This window comes from Paramisgurnus dabryanus, chromosome 13, assembly GCF_030506205.2.
Source record: "Paramisgurnus dabryanus chromosome 13, PD_genome_1.1, whole genome shotgun sequence".
Taxonomy (NCBI): Eukaryota; Metazoa; Chordata; class Actinopteri; order Cypriniformes; family Cobitidae; genus Paramisgurnus; species Paramisgurnus dabryanus.
Window position 1 is genome coordinate 75271 of NC_133349.1, and position 12151 is coordinate 87421.

At 37.3% G+C, this 12151-nt stretch overlaps 1 long non-coding RNA gene across 2 annotated transcripts; it reads right to left on the reverse strand.

The window, feature by feature from the left end:
• Nucleotides 1-251: 251 nt before the first annotated feature.
• Nucleotides 252-9575, reverse strand: LOC135752168 (uncharacterized). 2 transcript variants are annotated; one of them, XR_012334764.1, is made up of 4 exons: nucleotides 9539-9575; nucleotides 8120-8301; nucleotides 1581-1626; nucleotides 252-1022 (listed from the first exon to the last, which is right to left on the reverse strand). It is a non-coding gene; the product is annotated as an uncharacterized lncRNA (long non-coding RNA). The 2 variants fall into 2 exon arrangements; XR_010533122.2 differs by lacking the exon at nucleotides 9539-9575 and having other exon boundaries at nucleotides 8120-8352.
• Nucleotides 9576-12151: the final 2576 nt, after the last annotated feature.

Sequence of the window (12151 nt, forward strand, 5' to 3'; positions counted from 1 at the left end):
ACAATAGACACCATCACAGAAATTCTATTGGTTTTATTGGGATTTTTATTGGTTCTAATGGAATATGGCCCAAAACACACTACAGTGTAGTGGTTTTAATGGTAAAATCTAATGGTTCCTATTGGTATTTAAATGGAAACCATTAGAATTTTCTGTAATGGTTTTATTGTTTTATTTTCAGCAGGGATTTAACAGAGTCAACAAAACACTTTTTGGGAATAAAACTGTGATCAAAATTAGAAACCAGTAAACATGGTAACATTGTAGCTTTATTTTTTTATTTTGAAACATTAGGATGGAAATTTCCAACTTATTTGCACTTGAGCAAGCATGATACATGTGCCCACAATATCTGATAAACTCCATAGGGTTTGTACCAGATCCCCAGATTAGAATCACATTAGGAACTTTAGTTGGAGCAGATTGTAAATTCAAGACATTACTCATTTGCATGAGGAACATTTAGTAAAGTGAAAGTCCCAAATACAGATACAAGAATTATCTTAACAACTACTTCACCTCAGCAAACAGTACGAGATGGGCCTTAAATTAGCCTGACACTTAAGTGTTATAGGTTCATTTTTCTCTACCAAAATATATCTTATACTAAACTACTGTGACTTGTTAATAACTAAGTTTAGCCAAAAGAGACCCCACACCCAAATTTACATATTATGGAATAATTTTCTGTAAAGGTACAATGAAACAATGTGTTGTAAAATATATATATTTTTGTAATTGATTTTAAATACAGTAGCTGTTCTTACAACTATTAACAATGTAAAAGTGACAATAGGAATACTAACTGAAATCTTGAAAGATTACTCCCTCATCTGTCAGCATTATATGACAGTGATGAAAACACTGAAGATCAGAGAGTCCAGACAGACAGAAGCTGTAGAGAAAACATTGATTCAATCTTAAAGGTTCCTCTTTTCTTGACCTCCAGCAGTTTTGTTACGGACACAGAACGATGTGACCTCTCCATTAGGCTCAGACATACTTCTGATGATGTCATCAACCTGGGGGTGAAATGGTTATATTTTTACCAAATTAAGTTTCTCTTTTTGAATTAAAAAATTAGGAAAACCTTTCATGACCTTATTTTAATCGTATTACAGATCTTGACTCTAAACACAAGCGGCAACTTAATAAAAGGATACAATCATATTAAGTCAATTATGAGTAGTCATACAATGTGCAACTTCAATTAAATTGTTGCACAAATACTAAGAAATGATGTTAAAAGTTTTCAATAAATGATTCCAAATTCACCAAACAGGACTTTCCAAAAGAATACTGTCTTTATGTTTGTAATGTCATCGCTGAGACACTGACAGAATTTCTTAACATTTCATAGGTATTAAAATTTAGCAGGGCAGGCAGAAAGAAGGACGGGCAGCGGATCAGGTGTCACCAGCAGTGCAGGATGAGAACAGATGAAACACTACAGGTCTGATCTGCAGTCTCATGCTGATGTGTTTATCTAGCGAATCTCTAGCCCTGATCAGACCACTGACAGATCCACCAGGCGAGAATGATTCGCAGCTGAGCTATGTTGCAACAACAATGACACTTACCAAGACCAACACAAGCTTCAAGTGCATCTCTAGTGAGATCAGCACACTGTGAAAACAAAAGTACAAACATCATTCAATACGTTTGTGAATGTTTTTATATAATCTTTTATTTCTACATGGTTAACCAAATGCAAAACAATGAGATTTAAAAACAGCAGCACCATCCGATACACTATTTATTTCAGTACACTTGGTAAATGCAGTACTAATTTAACGCACTAATTTTAAACTCGGTTAACGTTACAAAAGTTTTGTCTCGAGTACTATTTAAGATAAACATAAGTGTACCAACTGGGCTAAAATCAGACGCCATTTATTTCAATACAGAAAAATCTATTTAAGTTTGGTTATACCCAACCTAACGCTTATATATTAGTAACTTTTCCGAAGTACTACTAAAGTAGAACTATACTTTTATTTAGTATACAAGTATTAGGTTTGCACAAAAAATTAACAATGTACTGGCTGGTAGTTGTAGCTGCTTTCGAAACAACTACTTCTTCTTCGGTTGTTTAAATGGCGGTTGGCAAACCAACTAGCGGTGCATTTTCCACCTGCACCTACTGGATTGGAGTATGGAGCACTACTTGGTTGAATACATTTAGTGAGAAAAAAAATAATAATAACCAGTTTCGTGTTTTCCTATTTTCATATAAACTTTGATGTACACATGCTGTCTGGGTGTTTCCTACCTGTACTTTTAGATTTTCATTGATTATTTCCAGATTAATTTCCTCTATTTCCAAATACTATTCAGCAGCTCACTATGATTTTAATTCTCTCCGTCTGATTTTTCGTTTGTGCTGAGCAGTTAACCACTTCAACTATAAATGCTACTAAAGACATTTTGTCAATCTCCATTGGATCCTTCTGAGTCTCCTCTATACTTTTTGTTAATTTTCTGAGGTTCAGCTTTTTTCATTTCTTTTTGTTTCTTGTTCCACTTTCTTCAGGGCCTCAGCATATGTTAACCCATTTTCCACTCTTACATTTTGTTTTTTCAAGACTTTTTGTCTCGCTTGACATCCTCCGTACGCTATGCTCTACCCCACAGTTACAGCATTTAGGATTTACTATAATCTTGCTCTCCTCCACATCTTTGTTTCCCTGCCGCAACATGGCCAAATCTTTGACATTTATAACATCTTAATGGGGGAGGTACATAAGGTCTAACCATATAACTTAAGTATCCTAAATATACCCTTTCAGGTAATTTATTCTCATCAAAAAGTAACATCACAGATAAACTATCCTTCTTTTCTTTGTCTTTGACAGAAGTCTTCTTACTTCCTTCACTTCTGCTTCAGAAATATTCTTTTTGATTCTTTCTGTCAATCTTGATTCCTATTATTATTCCTCCTACCAAATTTCTCTTTTCTGGAATTTGACTAATTACCTTTTCCCCAGTAATGTCTTCATTCCAATTGCCTTTTTCTGATGCTCATTATCTTTGCAAAGTAATAGCAGTTTACCACCCCTTACCATTTTTGCCTTATCAATCGGCCCTATCTTGTCATTAATCAGGGCTCGAAATTGCGACTATTTTGGTCGCATATGCGACCGAAATTTAATCTGTGCGACCTTAAAATATATTTGGGAGCATTTGTGCGACTGCCCATTTTGTTGTGTGGTGCGACTTGATTTAGATTGTGATGCTGCGTGCTGCTGTCCCAGGTTCAGTGTTCTCTCCAACGTTACATAACCAATCAAAGACCGCAGATTGGCTAATATGAGCGTCAGTCATTCCTTGTTGCCGTGCTACGTTGGTACGTGAAGCGTGAAAAATGTGAAAGACGAACTACGAGAATGACGAGAACGAGCCGATTACAGCCAATGTAACTACTGTAATTAATGACGACGATCCGGATTCAAATGCGACTCCACCACTGGAAAATAAGACTTGACGTTAAACCTTTCGGAGAGAGTGGCTTAAAGATTTCGAGTGTCTCCGCTATGAGAATGGCTCGATGTAACTTAATGTGTTTACTGTATCCTATAAAACGGCGTTGGTGGCGGAATCAAAACATTTTAAGCGCCAGACCTTGCTTAAACATGGCGAAAGTGCCAAAAACACAAGTAGTGTCATGACAAATGTGTTCATTATTGATGGAGACACCGACCTGTCTGTCAAAGAGTGTTTGATAGTGTATTTGCGCATGCGCTGGTGAATGGACATCCAACAAACATCCTTGTGGTCCATGTTGATGTGGAACACGACAATGATGGTATGTTTATATAGTTTTTTTTTTTTAAATTGCCTATTTAGTAGTAATAGCATCCTGGTAATGCAGTTATCAATACCAATATATATATTAGCCTTCTATGTCCCAATTAATCAGTGTTTTACGTGTTTGCTAGATTTTCTATTGTAATCTTAATAATTTAACCTGTAATTGTTAAATTATTATTGCTATACTATTTCAACAGAATTTGGGTATTAATTTTGGAATCTATGCAGCAAAAAATAAAATAAAATAAATAGAAAACCAAATTTTAAATGCTGGCCATGGTGGCATTTTATTTTTAATAAAAGAAATCTATTAACATATACATTGTAGTTTAGGTGCCTTTTAAATTTTGGATGGATGCGCCTAAATTTTTGCTGGTGCTCCTAACTCTTTAAAGTTGGGAGCACCAGTGCTACCAAATAAAAAAGTTAATTTTGAGCCCTGCATTAATTGCTTTACGTTAGTTAATTTCAGCGGATTTATTGCAGATTCAGGTTCAGATTCGAATTGCATCATTAGAAATTAAAAGTACACAATTTTTATGTAATTAGGTATTAAATCATTTTTAATATGCAATATAAAAGGAATACACAGTAAGATTCTATACTTTAGAATGTAGTGAACATTTTTTAGACAAGTTAAGTAAATTTTTCCCCAAGACAAACACTCTGATAAAGCACAGATGCTTGGAAAATGTAACTGAAATACTTAAAGGAATAGTCTACTCATTTTCAATATTAAAATATGTTATTACCTTAACTAAGAACTGTTGAATCATCCCTCTATCATCTGTGTGTGTGCACGTAAGCGCTGGAGCGCGCTGCGACGCTACGATAGCATTTAGCTTAGCCCCATTCATTCAATGGTACCATTTAGAGATAAAGTTAGAAGTGACCAAACACATCAACGTTTTTCCTATTTAAGACGAGTAGTTATACGAGCAAGTTTGGTGGTACAAAATAAAACATAGCGCTTTTCTAAGCGGATTTAAAAGAGTAACTATATTTTATGGCGTAATAGCACTTTTGGGAGTACTTCGACTTGGCGCAGTAACACCCTCCCTCTCCCATTATGAGAGTGAGAAGGGGAGCGGACTTTTCAGGCGAGTCGAAGTACTCCCAAAAGTGCTATTACGCCATAAAATATAGTTACTCTTTTAAATCCGCTTAGAAAAGCGCTACGTTTTATTTTGTACCACCAAACTTGCTCGTATAACTACTCGTCTTAAATAGGAAAAACGTTGATGTGTTTGGTCACTTCTAACTTTATCTCTAAATGGCAGCATTGAATAGAGACAGAGCGCCGCGCGTCATAACCTGAAAACCACGCCCACCGGGGGGGAAAACAATCCAACCGTCTCCATTGACTTTGTATTGCGAGAGGCTGCCTCCTTGTCATTTCTGGCTTATAACAAAAAACAGAATAATGCCTAAAAACTGCTGTGTGACAGTATGTACAGCTAACAAGCCAAAGAACCCAGAAATAAGTTTTTATAAGCTGTCGAGCCGTAAAACCCTGTCTTTAACCCTCTGGGGTCTAAGGGGTTTTTAGGGCCCTGGGGAAGTTTTGACATGCACTGACATTTGTGCTTTTTTCAGTTGCTTAAAAACATATTAATGGCAAAAGTCTCATAACACTGTGTTCATCACAAACTGGGCTACAATATCATATAATCAACATGTATGTACATGTTTGTATTTTTGAGAGAAAAATGTTTATGCGTGGTTTTTGAAAAAGCAAAATTTTTAAGTCACTGATATAACTCCACAAAACTCATTCTTAACATGTTTCCCAAGACTTTCCAAACTGGATCTAGTAGTCTAGAGTTTTTTCTTCAAAATGATGTGAAAATCATATGGCCTACTCAATCACATAAAGCAAGATATTGATTTACAATTTCTAAGACACTTTTGCTTGAGAGAGGCTGTATGCGTGGAGGCGGGAAAGCTCCTGAATAATCAGTGATTGACAGCTGAGAGACAAAAGAATTGAATAATGAGCCTTGTGGGGATGTTCAATAGGAATGTAACTACCTCTGTAGTAAAACCATGATAAGGTTTACTTTTCAATATAATGTAAATACACACACACATTATATATATATATATATATATATATATATATATATATATATATATATATATATATATATATATATATATATATATATATATATATATTTCTATTGAAATATTTTCTATTCATTTCACAAGTATAAGTTACCTTTTAAAATCCATGGTAGCCTAATCCTGGTAAAGATACTGTTTGGCCATCGTAAAATGAACACACTTCAACTCAGGGTTAGTGTTTGGTTGGCCAGCGAGAGGTTTACTTTTGTGCAGTAAAAAGCTCAAAAGAACAACTGCCTATCGTTGTCTGGACTCCTATTTGTGTTTTTGTAATCACTATAGTAGAAACACAACCAGGGACACGCGTGATAAACTTATCAATGTTTGTTTACAGCCGCCGCCATTACCTCACGTGTTGATCATGAAAGCAGTGAATGTGTGCACATGCGAGTGATCCTGTGTTTAATAAACTTGCTGTGCGGAGATATGACGCAAATAAATAAGGATTGTACTGTTTGCAATTGCGTATTTTATAAGAATACCAAAAAGCGCGTCGAGTTTCCTGACTCGCGTGTTTGTGTATGTGCGTTCCCGTCGCCTCAGCTGTTTGACGGAAGACAAAGAAAACACTCGCGTCTGGAGAAACTGACACACATCCGCAAGTAAATAAGGATTTATATGTCGGACATCGATCCCGTCACACTGACGAAGCACACACACTCGCGTCTGTCTGGAGATTTAGGCGCGAGTAAACAAGTATGTGATGTGTGCAATCGCATCTTTTATAATGATACCACAAAGCGCTTCAAATATGAGGCATTGTGTGTTTGTGTGTGCGTTTGGACGTCGATCGAGTCACACTCGCGTCTGGAGATAACTTTAGTTACAGTCACGAGTAAACAAGTAGATGTCATGTTTCCAGCACTCGGATTAAAACTCAACACAGCAGTGAATGGCTGCAGAGACGGAATGTCCATTGACTGTGGGGTTGACTAATGAATATGGATTATCTCTGCTCTTTTCTTCAATGGAGCGGGGCGTGGCTCATTATAGATAATGAAGCAACAGAAGAAAGACGGTACATCTCTCTCTTCTAATACAGTTAACAACGAATTACAATATTTGTTTTCGATTTCACTTACATCATTTAAAAGCAGACATTCGAAGCATTATGTAGACATTTATCTTTTGTTTATATGACAAATATTCGTTAAGTTACAGTTCATTTTTCTGACGTGTTTCTGAAAGGACTTCACTGAGGGAGAGAGAACAAAACGCGCATCATGTTTATTTTCTTAATTTTGCGAAAAGCACAACATGCTGTTTTTATTGGGAGTGGACAGAAAAAAACTAGACACTTCAACGGTTTAAATGATGTATAAATCATATCTGTATGTCAAAAATCAGCAGAGTTATCTAAGTCTCTTTGGGGAGTGATCGAAATATAAAGAGTTTGCGGCGCCCGCGCCGCAGCCGACCCCAGAGTGTTAAGGAGAATAAAGTGGATCGCCGACTACGTTTCCCCCTATTGGACGCAGTTCTACTAATAGTATTACTATGAAAAGTTGCCTGTTTCCACTTTTGTGTCTTTAAACGCTCGTTTTTGGGGTCGACAGCTTATAAAAACTTATTTACAGATGCTGTGTGACAAGGTGTACAGCTAAAAAGCCAAAAATAAGTTTTTTTTAAGCTGTCGACCTCATAAAACGAGCGTTTAAAGAAACAAAAGTGGAAACAGGCAACTTTTCATAGTACTTCTATTAGTAGAACTGCGTCCACTAGGGGGAAACGTAGTCGGCGATCCACTTTATTCTCCTTAAAAGCTGGGTTTTACGGCTCGACAGCTTATAAAAACTTATTTCTGGGTTCTTTGGCTTGTTAGCTGTACATATTGTCACACAGCAGCTTTTAGGCATTATTCTGTTTTTTGTTATAAGCCAGAAATGACAAGGAGGCAGCCTCTCGCAATACAAAGTCAATGGAGACGGTTGGATTGTTTTCCCCCCCGGTGGGCGTGGTTTTCAAATTTGCATATCGGCGCTCTGTCTCTATAAATGGGGCTAAGCTAAATGCTATCGTAGCGTCGCAGCGCGCTCCACGCTTACGTGCACACACACAGATGATAGAGGGATGATTCAACAGTTCTTAGTTAAGGTAATAACATATTTTAATATTGAAAATGAGTAGACTATTCCTTTAAGTATTATACATCTGTGATTTTCAACTACCTTCCATACATTACCTCCGCACCTAACACTTCCTCCTCCATTTCCAGATCGCTTCCAGAATCACCTAACTGTTATGTTTCCTACCATGCGGTGTTGCAAACCGCTGACCGAGCCTGTGTTTGTCCCTTCCATCGAAACTTCACAACAACTTTCCTTCTTCCGAGTTACGTCTTCACAGAGGATCTTTTTAGTGCATCTGTCTGTCACCTTCTTCTTCTTCTTTCTTTTTTACCGGCGGTTGGCAACCAGCTTAATGGACCATTACCGCCCCCTCTGTTCCGGAATATGGACCTGATAATAGGTCTACTCTCTACTTTTCAATGACATATATTAAAAAAAAATTTAATAAACACATTTCCTATCCTACATTACCTCCTCCTTTCCCCCCTATAACTATCTCAAATCCTATTATATAGCCCTGTCTCCTTCAGAAAAGTCATCAGTACCCTAAAATGTGCCCTATCATTATCACCCAGTAAACTTTTTAAAGTGAATTCCTGTTCTCCTAACTCCCTAAAATCACTACTCAATTTGTCTCTTTGTTCTATATATCTCTGACAGTCTAATAATTCGTGTTTTACTGATTCCTCCACTCGACATTCTTCACACAATCCTGTTTGATGTTTGCCTATCATCTTAAAGAGTTTTATTTAACATACAATGACCCAACCTTAACCTTGTTATCACTATTTCCTCTCTTCGATTACCACCTACCAACCTATTTCCTTTGACACTATTCTGAATTTGATATAACTTTCTCCCCCTCTCCTCTCTATCCCACCTTACCTGCCACATTTGATTTATTTTCTCCCATACTATGCTCTTAACCTCTGATTTACTAAGGCTAATTTGCATTTCTATAGTATCTTTCAATAATGCCATTTTTGCTAGTTTATCTGCCCTCTCATTACCCCTGATCTCCACATGTGCTGGAACCCACATAAACTTGACCTGACTGCCCTTACTGACTATATTTGTGCTTAACTGCAATACATCATACAGAATATCTTGTCTACTTTTTGATAGAAACGATCTTAAGCTTCCTAAAACTGAAGACGTGTCCGAGCAAATCAACGCCTTTACCTGTCCCTTCTTCTCCAGCCACCGCAATGCCTCCAAAATTGCCAACATTTCTACAGTGTAAACCCCTAACTTGTCCGATGTTCTTCTACTAATTTCAATCTGTTGCCCTGGTATTGCTAGTCCTAATCCTGTAACTTCTGTCTCAGGATCCTTTGCCCCATCTGTATAGATTTGAATAAAATTACCATATTCTTCTCCTACTCGATTCTTAAATACCCTCACTAAATTAATTTCCTCCCTCGCTTTCCTTTTTTCTTCTAAAACAAACCAGTCTACCTCTGGCCACATCATCTTCCATGGAGCTAATGCTGGGAAAACTACTGTAGGACTTAGTCTCACATTAAGTATACCTGTCTGTCACCTTTCCCTGATGCCCCTTTCGAAACATCCAGTAGCAGTTTTAACATAAAGTGGCATGGCATCTTACGCAAAGAAGCCACTGGCACGTGCCACTATGTTTAGTGGCACTTCCGGTTTCAATTGGCTCGTACCAGTGGCTCATCGAGTGGCACTTCCGGTGTCCAGTGGCTCATGCCACTTTTTAGTGGCTCGTCGAGTGGCACTTCCGCTGTCCAGTGGCTCATATCACTCCGTTTGGTTGCTCGTACACTGACACATGTCAGTAAAACTTAGGTCTGTTGGATTGAGGCATGTGGCACTGAAGTCACCGATCGATCATTACAGATCCGAGCGTAACTTACGCGTGCTGCTGCTATGTTCATTTAATTGTGACACAATTATTTTGTGTGTCCTTTTTGACTCTGGTGTTTCAGGTAACCGAATGCGTAAAATGAATCGAGAGCTATATATATCATCTTGACACTCGTTCATAAGGGATTGGATGATCACAATATTTAAATTTTAAATGGAAATGCATAATATTTTGAGTGTTTTAATTTAATAAAGCACAGTATTTGTCTGAGCCATGGTCGTGTGAACATTATGCATTTTCTTTATATTAATCTGTAGTATAGTATAGGCCTAATTTAAGTGAGTCTACTAGATATTCACAAGACGAGATCGAAGTAAAAAAACCTGCCCCTTTTCTTAAAGCATACTTTAGGCAACATTTATATATTGAAATGCATAAAATAACTGTGTTTTATTTAATCATTTGTAAAGTGTTTCTGTCGGCGCTTATTTAAAATCTTTTTTGCTTTGAAATAATTTTAAAATGTATTTAAAATAATTACTAATTCTTTTAAATATTGTGAAATAATAATTTGTTCAAATTAACAACCCTTACTTCTTATGGATAACAATCTATATAAAATGTAATTTTGAAGGGCAAGTGACGTATCTGCACTGTCAACACCGTGTAAATATCATGTTGTAAAATATGTAATAGGACATTGCTTTTAAACATAGGATGTAAACTACCAACATGGTTGGACTGACACCTTTTGTTTTGGCGTGCATTTGTGTAAATGCGGTACTTTGCAGAAAAATATTATAATATTCTGCAAGATTCTTATAAATGACACTTTTTATTAAATACAACACATTGGCACTGGTTAAAAAACATGCCACTCACAGACTAGATTTTCACAATTAATACATTTAGAAAAATTATATTAAAAACTAACAGTATTATAAAATATACAATATTGCTCAGATGCAATCAAAATCAAATGCTGTGCTTTATTAAATATATAAAATATTTGCCTTCCCATTTTAAATATTTAAATTTTTTAATACTTAAATTGTGAATAATGATCATCATACAATCCCTTGTTGAACGATCAATATGTCCTATTTAGCTCTCGATGCATTTCACGCATTCGGTTACCCGAAACAACAGAGTCAAAAAGGACACACACAATCATTGTGTCACAATTAAATGAACATAGCAGCAGCACGAGAAAGTTACTCTCGGATCTGTAATGATCGATCGGTGACTATCAGTGCCACATGCCTCAATCCAACAAACCTAAGTTTTACTGACATGTGTCAGTAGACAAGCCACTAAACGGAGTGGTATGAGCCACTGGACATCGGAAGTGCCACTCGACAAGCCACTGGTACGAGCCAATTGAAACCGGAAGTGCCACAAAACGTAGTGACACGTGCCACTGGCTTCTATGCGTAAGATGCCATGCCACTTAAAGGCCCTGTCCCAAATGGCACACTCCGGACTTGTGGTCCTCCTTAGAGTCCACACTTTGATGACATCACGTAGTCCAGACTTTAGGGACCCTTGATGTGAGTCCACGTGGGTGCACCGGAGTCGTATTTTGGGACAGACTCGAGCATCACACCGGAAATAGGTAGAGAAGTTGCCCGTCAGTGTGAACTCCTCCCTTCCGTCGTCTGATTGGTCTGATTGCCCTTTCGCAAGGACTTCTGGGTTGGCAAAGTGCGCGAAGCCTGCTGCAGTGCGGGCTTCACTGAAGACCGCATCAAGGGGGCAAAGGAGGCGCTGATGAGCACACTTCAAAGCGAAAAGATGGGACACCCTACGGACTCGTAGACTAAGCGAGAACGCGCAATTTAAGGCCACAAGACCGAAAGTCCACATGAAGTGCGCCATTTGGGACAGGGCCAATGTTAAAACCCCTCAACACTGCTGCTTGCTTTTCTTCTTCTTGAGTTTACTGACGGTTGGCAAACAACTTTTAGGTGCATTACCGCCACCTACTGATTAGGAGTGTGGGTCAGATCAGGACCATCTGTATCATTTAAATACTGCAACAATAATCTAAGACTCTTAACCTCTCCCTTTTCCTCAAAAGTGCTTATCAAGTTCATTTTTTCAAGTCCAGGGCTAGACACCAAACTTTTCCTCTCATTAACATATTTAGGATACTTTATTATAACATTGTTCCAAATTTTCCGCCTGACTGCAATGTTCACATTTGATGTCTCCCTATTTACATTTTATTTTTAATCATTACACCTATTGTCTTTTACCGATTTTTGTTTGTTTTATTTTGTCTGACAGTTAATTTTGTTTTTAGATTTTA